General features: G+C 42.1%; 1 protein-coding gene across 1 annotated transcript in view; it reads right to left on the reverse strand.

Annotated features, from left to right (window-relative positions):
• The window catches only part of LOC139227539 (retinal dehydrogenase 2), a 90,818-nt gene that overhangs the window by 55,255 nt on the left and 16,193 nt on the right, over window positions 1-19,370 (reverse strand). The window lies entirely within an intron of this gene.

Genomic DNA, 19,370 nt, shown 5'->3' on the forward strand with positions numbered 1-19,370 from the left:
TACCGCCACAAACCAATGAGCCACAGGGACCATTATGATGTATGAAAGACATCAGAGTGGTTCCTGTGACTCATTGGTTTGTGGCGGTATTGTCCTCAGTATAACTGCCTGTTACCAATTAAATTCATCATTAAATTACAACCATTTTAGAATTATAGAATGATATAACACAGAAACAGGCCATTCGGCCCATTGTGCCTGTGCTAACTCATTGACAGAACTATCCAATTAATCCCATTTCCCCGCTCTTCCCCATAGCCTGGCAAATCTTTCCTTTTCAAGTATTTATCCAATTCCCTCTTGAACGTTATTATTGAATCTGCTACTGCCCCTTTAATTCCATGGACTCCAATTTTGCTATTATGTGGTACTTTATCAAATGCCTTTTGAAAGTCCATATACACAGCATCAACCACACTACCCTCATCTACCATTTCCATTACTTCAAGAAAGAACTCGATCAAGTTAGTTAAACACGATTTGCCTTTAACAAATCCGTGCTGGCTTTCATTTGTTTTTTTCCAAGTGGCAATTAATTTTGTCCTGGATTAATGTCTCAAAAAGTTTCCCCACCACCAACATTAGAATCATAGAATCATAGAAGAATTACAACACAGGAGGCCGCCATTTGGTCCATCGTGTCCATGCCAGTTAAAAATGAGCTACCCAGCCTAATCCCAGCTTCCAGCTAGGTCTGTAGCTCTGTCGGTCATGACTCTTTAAGTGCACATCCAAGTACTTTTTAAATGCTATGAGAGTTTCTGCCTCTACTACCCTTTCAGTCAGTGAGTTTCAGACTCCCCACCATCCTCTGGGTGTTTTTTTTCCCCCTCGTCTCCCTTCTAATCCTTCTACCAACTACTTTAAATCTATGCCCCCTGGTTATTGACCCCCTCAGCTAAGGGACATAGGTCCTTCCTATCTCATAATTTTATACACCCCAATTAAATCTCCCCTCAGCCTCCTCTGTACCAAAGAAAACAACCCCAATCTATCCAATCTTTCCTCATAGCTAAAATTTTCCGGTCCTGGCAACATCCTCGTAAATCTCCTCTGTACCCTCTCTAGTGCAATCACATCTTTCCTGTAATGTGGTGACCAGAATTGTACGCAGTACTCAAGCTGTGGCCTAACTAGAGTTGTATATAGTTCTAGCATAACTTCCCTGCTCTTATATTCTGTGCCTCAGCTAATAAAGGAAAGCATTGCTATCTTAGCTATCTTATCGATCTGTCCTGCTACCTTTTAGGATCTGTGGACATACACTCCAAGGTCCCTTTGTTCCTCCACACCTCTTAGTGCCCTCCCATTTATTGTGTATCCTCTTGCCCTGTTGCCCCTCCCCAAATGCATCACCTTACACTTCTCTGGATTGGATTCTATTTTCCACTTTTCTGCCCAACTGACCAGTTCATCGATATCTTCCTGCAGTCTAAAGTGTTCCTCCTCACTGTCAACCACACGGCCAATTTTTGTATCATCTGTAAACATCTTTATCATGCCCCTACATTTAAGTCTAAATCATTAACATATACTACAAAAAGCAAGGGACCGAGCACTGAGCCCTGTGGACCCCCACTGGAACAGCCTTCCAGTTGCAAACAACACCCATCAACCATTACCCTGTGCTTCCTGCCGCTGAGCCAATTTTGGATTTGATTTGCTACTCTCCCTTGGATCCCATGGGCTTTTACTTTTTTAATCAGCCTGCCATTTGGGACCTTGTCAAAAGCCTTGCTAAAATCCACGTAAACTACATCAAATGCACTGCCCTAATCGATCCTCCTTGTTATCTCCTCAAAAAATTCAATCAAGTTCATCAGACATGATCTTCCCTTAACAAATCTATGCTGACTGTCCTGGATTAATCTGTGTCTTTCTAAATGAAGGTTTATACTGACCCTCAGAATTGATTCCAATAATTTGTCCACCACTGAGGTTAAACTAACTGGCCTTTTTTAACAATGGTACAACGTTAGCAGTTTTCCAATCCTCTGGCACCAATTTTGTAGCCAGAGAGGATTGGAAAATGATGGTCAGAGCCTCTGCAATTTCCTCCCTTGCTTCTCTTAATAGCCTAGGATATATTTCATCTGGTCCTGACGATTTATCTACTTTCAAATATGCTAAACCCCTTAATACTTCCTCTCTTACTATGTTTATCCCATCCAATATTTCCCTTTCTTCAACGTCTGCATCGTTCCCCCTCTTTTGTGAAGACAGCTACAAAGTATTCATTAAGTACCTTACCCACATCATCCAGCTCCACACGTAGATCACCTTCTGGTCCCTAATAGGCCTGACTCTTTCCTTAGTTATCCTCTTGCTCTTTATGTAATTATAAAACATCTTTGGGTTTAGGCTGACTGGCCTGTAATTGGTGGGTTTATCACTTTTTTGAACAGGGGTGTAACATTTGCAAGCGTACAGTTATCACACAGACTGTTAGTATTCACCAGGAATACTGTTACGCCAACAGTCTCTGAGGAGGTATGCATGGAGACCCTGCTTGGGTGAATGCGGTGGTCTCGCTGGTTACATTTGTTTGATTCCGTGGGTTTATCTGATGGTTCCAAGCCGCAGGATATTACCGCTGGAGTTTTTCTGTGACTTGCCCGGTGCTTTGGACTCCAGCACACTGCGCCGTGTCTATAAAGGGAGCTCATTGATTGAAGGGTGGACGGGTAGTCCGCAGTTCCCAGTGCGTGGACCCAGGGGTTCAATGGGTTCCCGGTGTCTGACTGAGCCGCCACCATTGCCCACTTGCCTTGTGTTATTGGAGGGGCTGAGATACAGCATTGCGCCCTGTGCTCGATGAGAACTGAACAAATGATTTCAGCAGCTGAGAAGCCGGTCCCTCTGACTGTGTGTGACCAGGTTCAGCTCACCCTGTTCCACCCCAGAGACTTCACACAGAAATCCAGCCACTATCAATCGGAATAGCCAAATGTCACTGATAATTCATTCACAATAACAATATCCTGCGCTGGATGCTCGGTGCCTATATTCTCACACCGGATTTTTCCCCTACGAATAGTAATGGGGTCAAAAGCTATGAAGTTCTGCGCTGATATATTGTTTGTGAATTCAAGAATCTCGGTGCATTGGACAGTCCTTAAGGGCTGGAAGAGATTTATTATATATTTTTAAGTATTCCCCTCGTACTCCATGCTCCACACTTGCAGCTATCCCAACTCGATACTCTGCGTTTAACCCCTTAAGCCCCGTCTCCAACTATCCCGAACCATCCCTCAGATTCTGCGAATGAATTCCAATGTAGGACCAGATGCAACCGCGCTCCTGGTATTTATGTACATGGAGTGACATAGAAATGATCGCACAGGAACAGGCCATTCGACCCAACTGGTGTATGCCGGTGTTTGTGCTCCACAGGAGCCTCCTCCCACCCGACTTCATCGCACCCCATCAGAATATCCTTCCGATCCTTTCTCCCTCATGTGTTTATCCAGCTTCTCCTTAAATGCAACTATATTATTCGCCTCAACCACTCCCTGTGGGAGCGAGTTCCACATTCTCACCAGTCTCTGGGTAAAGAAGTTCCTCCTGAATTCGCGATTGAATTTATTGGTGACTATCTTATATTTATGGCCCCTGGTTCTGGTCTCCCCCACAAGTGGCAACATCTTCTCTAGCTCTACCCTATTAAACCCTTTCATCATCTTAAAGACCTCCACCGGGTCACTCCTCAGCCTTGTCTTAGCACAGAAACCAGCCCCAGCCTCTTCAATCTCTCCTGATAGATGGAACGGAGGTTCCATCCTTTACTAAAATAACCTCTGAGGTTGCACCATTGCCCCATTGACAGCAACTTAAATGAAATAAGCGTTGCCCTCTTTTTTAAAAGGGCACAGCTAATTAAAGAAAACGTAACCTTAAAGGAAAATGGAAACTTATGAAACGAAATATTACCCCCAGTGTCCGCTATATACCACAGTCCTGGCGGCGCCCACCGTGAGGTGTGACATATAGGAACTCGCTCACATCCATCAGCGCATGGAATCAAAGTCAACTGGGCTCAAAATTCACATTGTCCAAAAAGCATCAGAAGCTGCCGATCCGTTTGCAGTCTATTTTATATCCATGAAATGCACCTTTCAACCTGATATCTTTCTAGCTGCTATCTAACTGGTTGCCTCTCGGCAGCTGTCATAGAAACATAGAAACATAGAAAATAGGTGCAAGAGTAGGCCATTCGGCCCTTCGAGCCTGCACCGCCATTCAATATGATCATGGCTGATCATGCAACTTCAGTCCCCCACTTTATTGGTGCCCCCTGGACTTTGCAGTCGCAGGGATATGTGGAGGTGACTGAGCGAGTCCCAGACCCTAGATTCTGTCCAGTATTAACTCTCAACGGTTGTATCGAACTGCAGTATCTCACCAACCGTGCCTTCAAACACTTGGTACAGTCACACGGTCCTGTCGCAAGTCGCCGAGTGCAATTCTTTACAAAGCAGTACAACTTTCGCAATTGCCGCACTTTGAAATGATCTGTGCGAACATGCTTGGCATCGGAGCCCAAAATAAAACTGAGCCCAGACTCTTGGTCCATTGAATCACCGACTTAAAAACAATAGTGCCATCTCCTCAACTGGGAGAGAAGTCCAAGAGTGCCCGGCAACCTGTGATGTTTAGAACTGATCCCAACCCACAATCAAAGGGCGTTACAGAGACCCTGGTACAGAGTGTTTAAACTCCCAGCAAGATCATCCATCTTCTCAAATCGCATTTCTCAATCGCTTTAATACCGAATTAGATCCTTTAATAATAAACAAAACCTACTTGTTCTGGAGAAGGTTTCATTGCATTTCAATAACGCTAACCTTTCATTTCGCAAATGGCCCTCACTTTGAGTATCCTCAGTAATGGGGATCCAAGGGCCACGGCTGGTATTTGCCAACCTCCAAATAAACCCAAAAGAAAGCCTTTCTAAAAGGCAGGAATGTGGTAAATTGATACTGTATACACTTTCTTAAAAACTTTTTACAGCTTATCGAAGCCATTAAAACCCGCCCATATATACTGTGTTTAAGTCTGCACATGAACAGTATTTATAGTACTCTCCCGTGTCCCCACAGCCGCACGGATAACCGTCTCCAAATATTTATATAATTGAATACTGATTTATTGAAGTCAACTCAGCAGGTACCTAAATTTAATCTGTCGGCGAAATGGGGATTAGCCGCTGCCAAGGAGATATAAAATAAAGGAGACGAGCTCTCTGGAACTGGCTCATGAATGAATCTTTGCAGCTGGCACACACAGATCTGGCAGTTTTACAAGGGAGGGCCGCAAACCGACATAACTCACTGCTGAAGGCTGAAGGTATTCAGTATCAGCTGGTACCGCTCCACAGAGCAGCTCTTCCAACCCGCTCAAACAGTCTGATCGACCCTTCGCCAGCGAGGCTCTATAATCCATTTATCATCCACCCCCCAATCCCTCTCAGATCCCCTCTCCTCCGCCTGTGCATTGCATTGAGTCTCCTCGCATTACAGGAAAGATGTGCTTGCACTGGAAAAGGTGCAGAGGAGATTTACAAGAATGTTGCCTGGACCGGAGAATTTTGGCTATGAGGAAAGATTGGAGATGCTGGATCTGTTTTCTTTGGAGCAGAGAAGGCGGAGGAGAGACCTGATTGAGGTGTATACAATTATGAAGGGCCTAAATAGAGTGGAAAGGAAGGACCTGTTTCCCTTGGCAGAGAAGCCAACAATCAGGGGGCATAGATTTAAAGTAATGGGGGGAGATTTAAAGGAAATATGAGGGGATATTTCTTTACCCAGAGGTTTGGAACTTTGCCTGAAAGGGTGGTAGAGGCAGAAACACTCACCACATTAAAAAAAAAATTGGATGCGCACTTAAAGAACCAACCTACAGGGCTACGGACCAAGAGCTGGAAAGTGGGATTAGGCTGGATAGCTCTTGGTGGGCCGGCACATGATGGGCCGAAATGGCCTCCTTCCATGCTGTAAATTTCTATGATTCTATGAATCGACCCTTGGATACACTGAGGCTAAAGTGACGGTGGCAAACCAATCTGAGCCGAGATTGTAATTTATAAGAAGTTGTTAAAACCAGGGTACACGGTGCGGAAAATGCACCGACAGTCAATAAGCAAACCCCTCTCCAGTACCATGTATGTTTCAGTGCTGCGCATTGTATCAATTTCTGAATTACCAAATAACGCGGAGAGGGAGCACATCACTTCAGAATCCCGCAATCTATTTCAAAGCTCGCTTTTGTCCATTTCTGGTGGGGTTTCATTCGGGTTGAGCTGCTAAACGGGGTCTGGGTGGATTGCGAGGAGGCCAATAACTGACTTTCATTGGAACATATCTGTAGAACTGAGTTCCGTGCAGGATTTCAAGGGGGAGGGCCACATTTTTCAGCGGGGTACTTTCCTTAATCATGAACCTCACTCTCTCCTTTACCAGGGGGGAAGCGGCCTTAACACGAAGCAGCTCCGGCCAAATCCAGCGTTACATTTTATTTATCTAGCCCTTGGATTAATTGGAACACCTCTCATTGTTGGGACACAAGCAAAATATTAATGTTGGCGTTTCTGTCATACAAGCGGAATATATATTTTTTTACAGTCCATATGTGAATTACACTTCCGCCTTTCAAATTGGATATTTAGTCAACATTCCAGCAAATCTCGACAGCGCCGGTTCTAAACTTGGTCATTTCATAGGCTCACGTTAAAAAACATCAAACCAAACAGAACAGAGTTGATAACGGTAAAATTACACTGAACCACGCCATCCAAAATCATCCCTTTGTTATCGTTGATTACGACTGACTTATCGGTGACTTTATTTGAGATTTTCCGATTGTATATGTTCGCTATTCAGTACCCCTCTGATTGAAATAAATGCTCTCTTGTCTGGGAGGAGAAGGTGAGTGAGCTAGTTCTGCTAAAACATGTTTATTTGCAATTTGGGACCAACACGCCAAAGTAACCATGACATTTATACCAAGAATGTAACAGTTATTGTGCTGCGTTCCCAGTTCTGCTTTTTATTTGTTAATTTTGTTTTTAATGAAGTGCGCTGGTGGCTGTTACTTGACTGGGAACGCCATGCAATCTGCTGCTCAGCCGCCTGTATCATTGCTCTTCAGAAACCCGTGTGAAAACTGACGACCAGGTGTTTACACTTCATTAAGGAGAATTGCTTGCTGCTAAAGTTTGAGTGCTGGAAACCGTTTAAGACACCCCCATAATTTAAACCAGTTCTCACTGTTCGGGGTGAGATCCATCAGTACCTTTCAGTACTAATTGTGTAACTTGCATTTTCTTTTTAAACAAGAGAACAATGTGTCTCAAGTTCCACTTTATTTCATGGAACACAAGAAGATTTTTTTTACAAGGACGAATGTAAATAAGCTACTCAATTGAGCTAAACCAACCAAAAAGGTTCTATATTGAACATAGTATCATAAAATCCTAGAAAGTTAAGGCATGGAAGGAGGCCATTTGGCTTATCGTGTGTCTGGGCTGAAAAAGACCTACCCAGCCTAACCCCACTTTCCAGCTCTTGGTCCATAGCCCTGTAGGTTACGGCACTTTAAGTATTTTTAAAATGTGATGAGGGTTTCTGCATTTACTATTCTTTCAGGCAGTGAGTTCCAGACCCCCGCCACCCTCTGGGTGAAAAATGTTCTCCTCAACTCCCCTCTAATCCTTCTACCAATTACTTTAAATCTATGCCCCCTGGCATATTCCACCCCTGGTCTGTGTCAACGGATTTTCCCTCCGACACTGAGAGCTAGCCTTCATGCCCCTGAAATTCAGAGAGGAAAGTCAACCCGAAATCTTGCTCCAGCTACCATTCAATGAGTCCTGCTGGAGAGTGAATGTAGATATTGGGGCAGGGTACCACGGAGCCCAACTGTGACACTCCTCACAGTGATGGCTTAAAAATAGAAAAGAAAGAATTGCATTGATATAGCGCCTTTCACAACATCCAAAAGTGCTTTACAGCCAATTAAGTACTTTTGGAGTGTATTACTGTTGTAATGTAGGAAACACGGCAGCCAATTTGCTCACAGCAAGGACCCACAAACAGCAATGTGATAATGACCAGATAATCTGTTCTTGTTTTGTTGATTGAGATTAGCCAGGATACTAAGGATAACTCCACTGCTCTTCTTCGAAAATAATTCCAAGGATCTTTTATGTCCACCTGAGAGGGCAGACAGGGCCTTGGTTGAATATCTCATCCACAACACAGCACCTCCAGCAGTGCAGCACTCCCTCAGCACTGCACTGGGAGTGTCAGCCTAGATTTTTGTGTTCAAATCTCTGGAGTGGGACTATGAACTCACAACCTTCTGACCCAGAAGCAAGAGTGCTACCCACTGAGCCACAGATTACCCACTAACCTGCTGATGTTCACTCTCTAGGGTTACACCTGACGAGTGGCACAACATGTGTGACAGATTGGAGAGTAGCCAATGCCCAGGAAACCATACCACAGCATGAGCTAGTGCCTTCAGGAAATGAGAAATATAGAGGACAAATTGCAATGAATAAAGACTAGTATCAGTCTAGCTTCTGTCCCTGGAGGTTTTAGGACTGTTCAATCATTTTCAGAATGTCTTAGACATCTACTGACAGTTCATGGATGGTACACTGACTTTCTTTTATCCACTGTGCGTATAAACAACAACAACTTGCACTTATATAGTGCCTTTAATGTAGAAAAAAATCCCAAGGCACTTCACAGAGACTAATTAGACAAAAATGCATGGCTCATCTGAAAAAGGAGATGTTAGGAACAAAACATAGGAACAGGAGTAGGCCATTCAGTCCCTTGACTCGAACCTGTTCCGCAATTCAATTAGATCATGGCTGATCTGTATGTTAACTCCATCTACCCACCTTGGTTATTAGGAGCAGTGACCAAAAGCTTGGTCAAAGAGGTGACGAATTTTAAATTTGTAGCATTGGGGGATCAAAAGCCAATGTAAGTTAGCAAGGACAGTGCTGACAAGTGAGCAGAAACTAGTGTTGGATAGAATAGTGGCAGCCGGAGGCTATTGGGCAGACTTTGTCTCACATACACATTAGGGAACCATTCACCAACACCCATATTATCACATATTGGTCCCCTGTATTAGGCAGTGAAATAAGCGGTGATACTTCTGATCATATGATATGGTACATAAGCTGGACATAACTGCATCTTGCTGTCTAAAATGACACACCCACCATAAATGGAATATGGTAAATCCACAGGCAAAAGATAAGTTAAAACTATATTTCTATTTACAAATACCACAGAACCAGTATATGCCAAAGTAATAACACATCTCTGGCTTGAGGTGGCATTGATAAACCATTCAAGCTTAGTTCTCATGGTTGATTATGCCATGTCAACTCTACAATTTGTTATAGCCTTGCAACCCACTCCAAGCTGTGAGCTATTCCATACATACTTTATAAATCTCATGTGGAGAAATACCCCCAGAAATAAAAATAATAGCATCATAATAATAAAATGACTACACAAAGCAGTTTCAACAAATTGAATTTAACTCCTAAAACTATACAAATAATCGTCTCTTTATTTTTTAAAAACATTAGAAATCAATTGATCCATATTCCACAGTGAACTGTGGCAAATATCTCCAGATGAGACTGGCTAGAACATTTGTGACTTCATAACTTGTGACTTAAGATAATTATTGTACTGACCATACATGTGCTATATATATTCTAGGATCTCTTTCCCTTATTAAGCCTCTGAATTATATGACACTAAAGGTTACAATGATTATTTCAAAATAGCTTCTCAGTTTGCAATCAATGCAATTTCAGCTCTACTTTTAAATATCATTAGAATTCTTTTAATTACATTGCAGGCATAGCATGCTTTAAAATTATAGAATGCAGAGAGTGCTTAACAGCCATAATTTTACTTTGGGATTCAGAAGATGGGAATACATTCAAGTTTTTCTCTCATACTTATGACATAATTTGACCTCCAATTAAATTACAGCTTTATTATTCATTCCCACCCTCCATAATTCTATATTCTATTTTTCTAATGTTTACTGTACAGAAGTGTTAAAGACAAATTTCCAGCCATGATCTGTTGCAAAGATTTCTGCCACCTTGTAGCACAGAACTTAGGATTCACTGAAGGGTATGTGATTTCTCTATGTTAGATTTTGAATACACAAATGTTTGATTTAGGATGATAAAACCTTCATGTATCAGAATTGCTGAATGTTTAAATGACTTTAAACGATATAGAGGTTCTTAAGAGTTATTGATCTAAATGCTGCAATGGGTTAGAACAGTGTCGTTTCATCTCTGGGATCTGGCCTTAAGCTTTAGCCCAGGCAAGCTTCCTAGAGATGCCAGCTGCAATGGTTCTGTGTGAGTTTAATTTGGGCACTCAGTTCAGTTCCTAGTGTGTGTGTGAGAACTGAACACCAACTGCTCATAATTCAACACAAATTAGCACCAAGTTGGCATCTCACTCAGAAGAGCCAGAATGGTGGTTGCAGTGCGGAGCGGAAATGTTGTGCCAGTGTAGGAAGGACAACTTTTCAGAAGTTGGAGTTAAAACACGTTGACGGGCAAAGCAAAGAGACTTTCACTCCAGCTTTCTGTCACGAGATTGACTGACGCTGAGAAAAGTTGGTAACGTTCCCTAACACTAACACCTGACAAAAAAGCAAAGAGACTTTCACTCCAGCTTTCTGTCATGAGATTGACTGATGCTGAGAAAAGTTGGTATCGTTCCCGAACACTAACACCTGACAAAAAACAAATTGTCTCAAACAAGATAAAAATCCGTGCTTTTGATACTTCTTTTGTGTGTACTAAGGAGTTGAACAGCTACACATCCTTGGGTCTCGGCAGGGCGAGGGGGTTTGTCAGTGCAGGTCGGTGACTGAATTCAGTATAGACTGTACTGTGCGGTCACAAGGTGCCACTGTCTGATCTGACTAAGTTCACCAGTTTCTCTTTGGATTAAGAGCATTAAAATGAATGTTTTTCATCTCCCTGTTTAGATATCAGGTGCGTCATGTATTTCTTCAACAGGGAAGGTAGGTGGGTGAACTACTCCCCGTGCACTGTGACCTGTGCCACTCTTAATTCATCAGCAGGAGAGAGAACTAGGATGCTATCTGAACTATGACACTTTAGGTACGGCCAATTAAATCAGGATATTTGAATTGCACATTATGGACACCAGAGCAATAGGATGCCAGATTCCATGGTGTAAAAATTAAATAAGAAACTTTGTAGTTATATGTCTTTTAAATAATGCAAATTTGTGCTAAAGTGATGTTAAATTGCACTGCAACAGATTATAATTGCTAGCGCACTCTTATAAACAGTCACTACGGACATTAGTTGGGAAATTAAATGTTACTAAACAAACATTTATGCACTTATATCAACTCCTCTCTCTGCAATTTTAATGCAGGCACTAAACCATTTAAAATAAATCGATTAACGTCTCCATTAAAACAGTGGATAGAGGAATTTATTATGAGTGTGTTTGTATGATAACATTGCCCACAGTAATTCCCAGGCTATTATTTCATTGCTCCAGTGCTGGTGAAGGGTTCCGCCTATAATGCATTTTTCTTTCAGATGTTGACTGACTTGCTGTGTATTCCTGCTTTTAGTCTTTCCTTCAATTACATACATAGAAATACATAGAATTTTGCAGCACACAAACAGGCCATTCAGCCCAACAGGGCTATGCTGGTGTTTATGCTCCGCAAGAGCCTCCCCCACCTTACTTCATCTTAACCTATCAACATATCCTTCTATTCCTTTCACCCTCATGAATTTATCTAGATTCTCCTTAAATGCATCTATTTTATTCACCTCAACAATTCCATGTAATAGTGCGTTCCACATTATCACTTCTCTCTAAGTAAAGAAGTTTCTCCTGAATTCCTTACTGGATTTATTAGTGGCTATCTTATATTGGACTCCCCAAACGTGGAAACAGCTTCTCTTTGTCTACCTTACTGAACCCTTTCATAATTTTAAAGACCTCCATCACCTCACCTCTCGGTCTTCCCAGCCTATTCAGTCTTTCCTGATAGGTGTATCATTTCAGTTCTGCTATCACCCTTGTAAATCTATTTTGCACGTTCTCCGGTGCTTCTATATCCTTTTTGTAATATGGAGACCAGTTCTCTAAGGGTCAAGGATGTCTCGGAGCGGGTGCAGGACATTCTGAAAAGGGAGGGAGAACAGCCAGTTGTCGTGCTGCACATTGGTACCAACGACATAGGTAAAAAAAGGGATGAGGTCCTACGAAAAGAATTTAAGGAGCTAGGAGCTAAATTAAAAAGTAGGACCTCAAAAGTAGTAATCTCGGGATTGCTACCAGTGCCACGTGCTAGTCAGAGTAGGAATCGCAGGATAGCGCAGATGAATACGTGGCTTGAGCAGTGGTGCAGCAGGGAGGGATTCAAATTCCTGTGGCATTGGAACCGGTTCTGGGGGAGGTGGGACCAGTACAAACCGGACGGTCTGCACCTGGGCAGGACCGGAACCAATGTCCTAGGGGGAGTGTTTGCTAGTGCTGTTGGGGAGGAGTTAAACTAATATTGCAGGGGGATGGGAACCTATGCAGGGAGGCAGAGGGAGACAAAAATGAGGCAAAAGCAAAAGACAGAAAGGAGATGAGGAAAAGTGGAGGGCAGAGAAACCCAAAGCAAAGAACAAAAAGGGCCACTGTACAGCAAAATTCTAAAAGGACAAAGGGTGTTAAAAAAGCAAGCCTGAAGGCTTTGTGTCTTAATGCAAGGAGCAATAAGGTGGATGAATTAACTGTGCAAATACATGTTAACAAATATGATGTGATTGGGATTACGGACACGTGGCTCCAGGATGATCAGGGCTGGGAACTCAACATCCAGGGGTATTCAACATTCAGGAAGGATAGAATAAAAGGAAAAGGAGGTGGGGTAGCATTGCTGGTTAAAGAGGAGATTAATGCAATAGTTAGGAAGGACATTAGCTTGGATGATGTGGAATCTATATGGGTAGAGCTGCAGAACACGAAAGGGCAAAAAACGTTAGTGGGAGTTGTGTACAGACCTCCAAACAGTTGTAGTGATGTTGGGGAGGGCATCAAACAGGAAATTAGGAGTGCATGCAATAAAGGTGCAGCAGTTATAATGGGTGACTTTAATATGCACATAGATTGGGCTAGCCAAACTGGAAGCAATACGGTGGAGGAGGATTTCCTGGAGTGCATAAGGGATGGTTTTCTAGACCAATATGTCGAGGAACCAACTAGGGGGGAGGCCATCTTAGACTGGGTGTTGTGTAATGAGAGAGGATTAATTAACAATCTCATTGTGCGAGGCCCCTTGGGGAAGAGTGACCATAATATGGTGGAATTCTGCATTAAGATGGAGAATGAAACAGTTAATTCAGAGACCATGGTCCACAACTTAAAGAAGGGTAACTTTGAAGGTATGAGGCATGAATTGGCTAAGATAGATTGGCGAATGATACTTAAGGGGTTGACTGTGGATGGGCAATGGCAGACATTTAGAGACTGCATGGATGAATTACAACAATTGTACATTCCTGTCTGGCATAAAAATAAAAAAGGGAAGGTGGCTCAACCGTGGCTATCTAGGGAAATCAGGGATAGTATTAAAGCCAAGGAAGTGGCATACAAATTGGCCAGAAATAGCAGCGAACCTGGGGACTGGGAGAAATTTAGAACTCAGCAGAGGAGGACAAAGGGTTTGATTAGGGCAGGGAAAATGGAGTACGAGAAGAAGCTTGCAGGGAACATTAAGGCGGATTGCAAAAGTTTCTATAGGTATGTAAAGAGAAAAAGGTTAGTAAAGACAAACGTAGGTCCCCTGCAGTCAGAATCAGGGGAAGTCATAACGGGGAACAAAGAAATGGCAGACCAATTAAACAAGTACTTTGGTTCAGTATTCACTAAGGAGGACACAAACAACCTTCCAGATATAAAAGGGGTCAGAGGGTCTAGTAAGGAGGAGGAACTGAGGGAAATCTTTATTAGTCGGGAAATTGTGTTGGGGAAATTGATGGGATTGAAGGCCGATAAATCCCCAGGGCCTGATGGACTGCATCCCAGAGTACTTAAGGAGGTGGCCTTAGAAATAGCGGATGCATTGACAGTCATTTTCCAACATTCCATTGACTCTGGATCAGTTCCTATGGAGTGGAGGGTAGCCAATGTAACCCCACTTTTTAAAAAAGGAGGGAGAGAGAAAGCAGGGAATTATAGACCAGTCAGCCTGACCTCAGTAGTGGGTAAAATGATGGAATCAATTATTAAGGATGTCATAGCAGCGCATTTGGAAAATGGTGACATGATAGGTCCAAGTCAGCATGGATTTGTGAAAGGGAGATCATGCTTGACAAATCTTCTGGAATTTTTTGAGGATGTTTCCAGTAAAGTGGACAAAGGAGAACCAGTTGATGTGGTATATTTGGACTTTCAGAAGGCTTTCGACAAGGTCCCACACAGGAGATTAATGTGCAAAGTTAAAGCACATGGGATTGGGGGTAGTGTGCTGACATGGATTGAGAACTGGTTGGCAGACAGGAAGCAAAGAGTAGGAGTAAATGGGTACTTTTCAGAATGGCAGGCAGTGACTAGTGGGGTACCGCAAGGTTCTGTGCTGGGGCCCCAGCTGTTTACATTGTACATTAATGATTTAGACGAGGGGATTAAATGTAGTATCTCCAAATTTGCGGATGACACTAAGTTGGGTGGCAGTGTGAGCTGCGAGGAGGATGCTATGAGGCTGCAGTGTGACTTGGATAGGTTAGGTGAGTGGGCAAATGCGTGGCAGATGAAGTATAATGTGGATAAATGTGAGGTTATCCACTTTGGTGGTAAAAACAGAGAGACAGACTATTATCTGAATGGTGACAGATTAGGAAAAGGGAAGGTGCAACGAGACCTGGGTGTCATGGTACATCAGTCATTGAAGGTTGGCATGCAGGTACAGCAGGCGGTTAAGAAAGCAAATGGCATGTTAGCCTTCATAGCGAGGGGATTTGAGTACAGGGGCAGGGAGGTGTTGCTACAGTTGTACAGGGCCTTGGTGAGGCCACACCTGGAGTATTGTGTACAGTTTTGGTCTCCTAACTTGAGGAAGGACATTCTTGCTATTGAGGGAGTGCAGCGAAGGTTCACCGGACTGATTCCCAGGATGGTGGGACTGACCTATCAAGAAAGACTGGATCAACTGGGCTTGTATTCACTGGAGTTCAGAAGAGTGAGAGGTGACCTCATAGAAACGTTTAAAATTCTGACGGGTTTGGACAGGTTGGATGCAGGAAGAATGTTCCCAATGTTGGGGAAGTCCAGAACCAGGGGTCACAGTCTAAGGATAAGGGGTAAGCCAATTAGGACCGAGATGAGGAGAAACTTCTTCACCCAGAGAGTGGTGAACCTGTGGAATTCTCTACCACAGAAAGTAGTTGAGGCCAATTCACTAAATATATTCAAAAGGGAGTTAGATGAAGTCCTTACTACTCGGGGGATCAAGGGGTATGGCGAGAAAGCAGGAAGGGGGTACTGAAGTTTCATGTTCAGCCATGAACTCATTGAATGGCGGTGCAGGCTAGAAGGGCTGAATGGCCTGCTCCTGCACCTATTTTCTATGTTTCTATGTTTCTATGTAGTCTAACCAAGAGTTAAGGTAATGTTTCTGATTTTGAATTCTAGTCCTTTAGTAATGAATCCCAGTGCTTTGCTTACATTTTTTATGGCTTTGTTAGCCTGCATTGCTACTTTTAATGATTCTCTTTTGATTTCTTCTATTTACAATAAAAAAATACCATCCCTTTTACCCTTTTCTCTGTTACAATGCTGTATTCCTATTCTTTCCTTTGAGCAAACTAGCTACAGCTTCCTTAGGGTTAGAAGGTGGGATGGTCTGAGCTGTGGACACTCTTGGTTTTCAGCAGTAGTTGAAAGATAACTGATGCTCCATTTAACAACAGATTGAAGAACTGAAACAAGTCATCCCACTGAGCCAGACAAGTTCGGGTGACTGTTGGGCCTGCCACTTTAAGTCGCAAACCTTACAACAACAACTTGCATTTATATAATGCCATTAACATAGTAAAAGATCACATGGTGCTTCACAGTAGCATTATCAGACAAAATTATTGAGCCACATAAGGAGATATTAGGACAGGTGACCAAAACCTTTGTCAAATAGGGAGATTTTAAGGAGTGTCTTAAAAGAGGAGAGAGGCGTAGAGAGGTTTAGAGAGGGATTTCCAGAGCTTAGGGCATTGAAAGCTAAAGGCACAGCCACCAATGGTGAGCTGAAGGAAATCGGGGATGCTCAAGCGACAAGAATTGGAAGAATGCAGAGTTCTTGGAGGGTTGGAGAGCTGGAGAGTTGGAGGAGGTTACAGAGGTAGGGAGGGACGTGCCATGGAGAGATTTAAACACAAAGATGAAAATCTTTGGTTGAAAGACTAGCATTTGACCTCTTGTACTATTTGGCCATAAAAGGAGAAATAATTTCACAACAAAAATCTACATCTAGGATAAAGATGGGAGGAAAAGCAAGATGTGAGGAGGACACAACAAATCTGCAAAAGGACATAGACAGGCTAAGTGAGTGGGCAAAAATTTGGCAGGTGGAGTATAATGTTGGAAAGTGTGAGGTCATGCACTTTGGCAGAAAAAAATCAAAGAGCAAGTTATTATTTAAATGGAGAAAGATTGCAAAGTGCAGCAGTACAACGGGACCTGGGGGTACTTGTGCATGAAACACAAAAGGTTAGTATGCAGGTACAGCAAGTGATCAGGAAGGCCAATGGAATCTTGGCCTTTATTGCAAAGGGGATGGAATATGAAAGTAGGGAAGTCTTGCTACAGTTACACAGGGTATTGGTGAGGCTACACCTGGAATACTGCGTGCAGTTTTGGTTTCCATATTTACGAAAGGATATACTTGCTTTGGAGGCAGTTCAGAGAAGGTTCACTGGGTTGATTCCAGAGATGAGGGGGTTGACTTATGAGAAAAGGTTGAGTAGGTTGTGCCTCTACTCATTGGAATTCAGAAGAATGAGAGGTGATCTTATCAAAATGTATAAAATTATGAGGGGGCTTGACACAGTGGATGCAGAGAGGATGTTTCCACTGATGGGGGAGACTAGAACTAGAGGGCAGAATAAGGGGCCACCCATTTAAAACTGAGATGAGGAGAAATTTCTTCTCTCAGAGGGTTGTGGATCTGTGGAATTCGCTGCTTCAGAGAGCTGTGGAAGCTGGGACATTGAATAAATTTAACACAGAAATAGACAGTTTCTTAAACGATAAGGGGATAAGGGGTTATGGATAGCGGGCGGGGAGGTGGACCTGAGTCCATGATCGGATCAACCATGATCTTATTGAATGGCGGAGCAGGCTCGAGGGCCATATGGCCTACTCCTGCTCCTATTTCTTATGTTCTTATGTTCCTATTATGGCCATTCTTTTAGGAAAGCAAAAGACTCATAATTCTGAAGTTCCCAGATATGAGGCAGTTATGGCAATGTTTAGGATATGTCAATAATTCTATTGCCATGCCAAAAAGGTGTAATATTCCATTTATTTCATGAGGTAATCATACCTGTTTTTAACACCTTTTGGAATGTATTTTGCAGTTCAGACTATTATGTGATAATTTTATATTATTTCTGTGCTATAATATGATATAGATAAGCCTATTTCAATTTGAGTTCTAGTTCAATATCTGTTCCTGAAATTTAGAACTGATCATGTGTGTACAGGTTTCAATGCATATGCAATCAAGTTATAAGATGGTGATTATAAATTGAATGATACAGGAAAGATCATGGTACAGCAAATTCAACTGTTAAAAGTCCATAGTGTGGTACCTAATCAGATTGTTAAATAATATTTTAATGTGTTCCTGGGCATAATATTAGCGCCCCTGTAAAACTATGTTTTCCCCAGGAAAGTCAGTATCAAATGAGTTCAGCTGTAGAAATAGTTCAATATTGGTCTGTATTATGTTTTGGTCTATGCATTTTTAAGCTTATACATTATACATAACACAATATATCCAGGTTCTGACGAAGGGTCATCGACCCAAAACGTTAACATAATAACATAGAAAATAGGTGCAGGAGTAGGCCATTCGCCCCTTCGAGCCTGCACCACCATTCAATAAGATCATGGCTGATCATGTTGATCCAGCATTTTCAGATTTTATTCCAGACTCCAGCATCCGCAGTATTTTGCTTTTGTGTTTGTGACACAATATATCCAGCCTTGTAACCAGTTCTTTCTGAAGACAACAATGAATGATTCAATGGGTTTTATTGTGGAATAGGGAACAAAGAAGAATTGAGTGCTTTTATTTATTTGCGGACTCTTATTCTAGTCAAGAACCTATATGATTATTCATTAGATCCATCAGTAGATGGCTGAGGATGAATCAATATTTATTTTAAATGTATTTGTTCTACTTTTAAAAATATTTTAATCATCTTTAAATTGATTTAATTGTAAGAGCTGGAGACTTAACCACAATGTTTCTCATGGATGGTGTGGGATGTTTTTGTGTTTTCAGCCCCACACATGTTTTGGTACCGGAAGAGTCTACACATCCCAAATAATGGTTTCCCACATGAGGAATAACTTTAGGTGAATGGAGGATTGAATGAATGGGAATTTGTTGGTATTTTAATTGATTTAGTAGCTGGTTGCAACTTCATTCCATAGAAATAATTCATTTTTCATATGTGGCTTCCTGCTTTGAGAGTTTTCGACTCCCATGCACAGAGAGGCAGGCATCAAATGCTCAACTATTTTTGAAGCATTAGCAGCTGTTTGGCTCCCAGTGTCTTCCAAGTTGTGGAATGACACAGTTTTGTAAATATTCCATAACCTCATGCATATTGGGCACCTGTGCCTAAGATAACTCAGGAAATTTCATATCCTGTTCCAACTTAGGAACTTCATTTCCGGCCCTTTGGAACATTCAGAACTTACAATTATCATTGTAATGGAAGAGACATGAGCCTGGGAAATGCAAGTGTAGTTTGAGATGTACTTAATGTGACTATATAAATGTGGCACAGATTTAATAATTTAAATTCTGAAAAAGTATCATACAGTGACTGTTCATCAATTGTTATTAACATTTGCAATACAAGAATCCTTCGTGTACACAGGGCTCGAAGTCTAAGCATTAGTTTATAACGTTTGTGCTCTGAAACTGTATATAAATGATCAAATTTTGAATGTCAGGAACAGATACTAAATTAGAATTCGTACTGAAATAGGAGCATCTGTGCCTTACAGTAACTATGCAATAAACCTGTAGCCACA

Source organism: Pristiophorus japonicus, chromosome 17, assembly GCF_044704955.1.
Source record: "Pristiophorus japonicus isolate sPriJap1 chromosome 17, sPriJap1.hap1, whole genome shotgun sequence".
Classification (NCBI taxonomy): Eukaryota; Metazoa; Chordata; class Chondrichthyes; family Pristiophoridae; genus Pristiophorus; species Pristiophorus japonicus.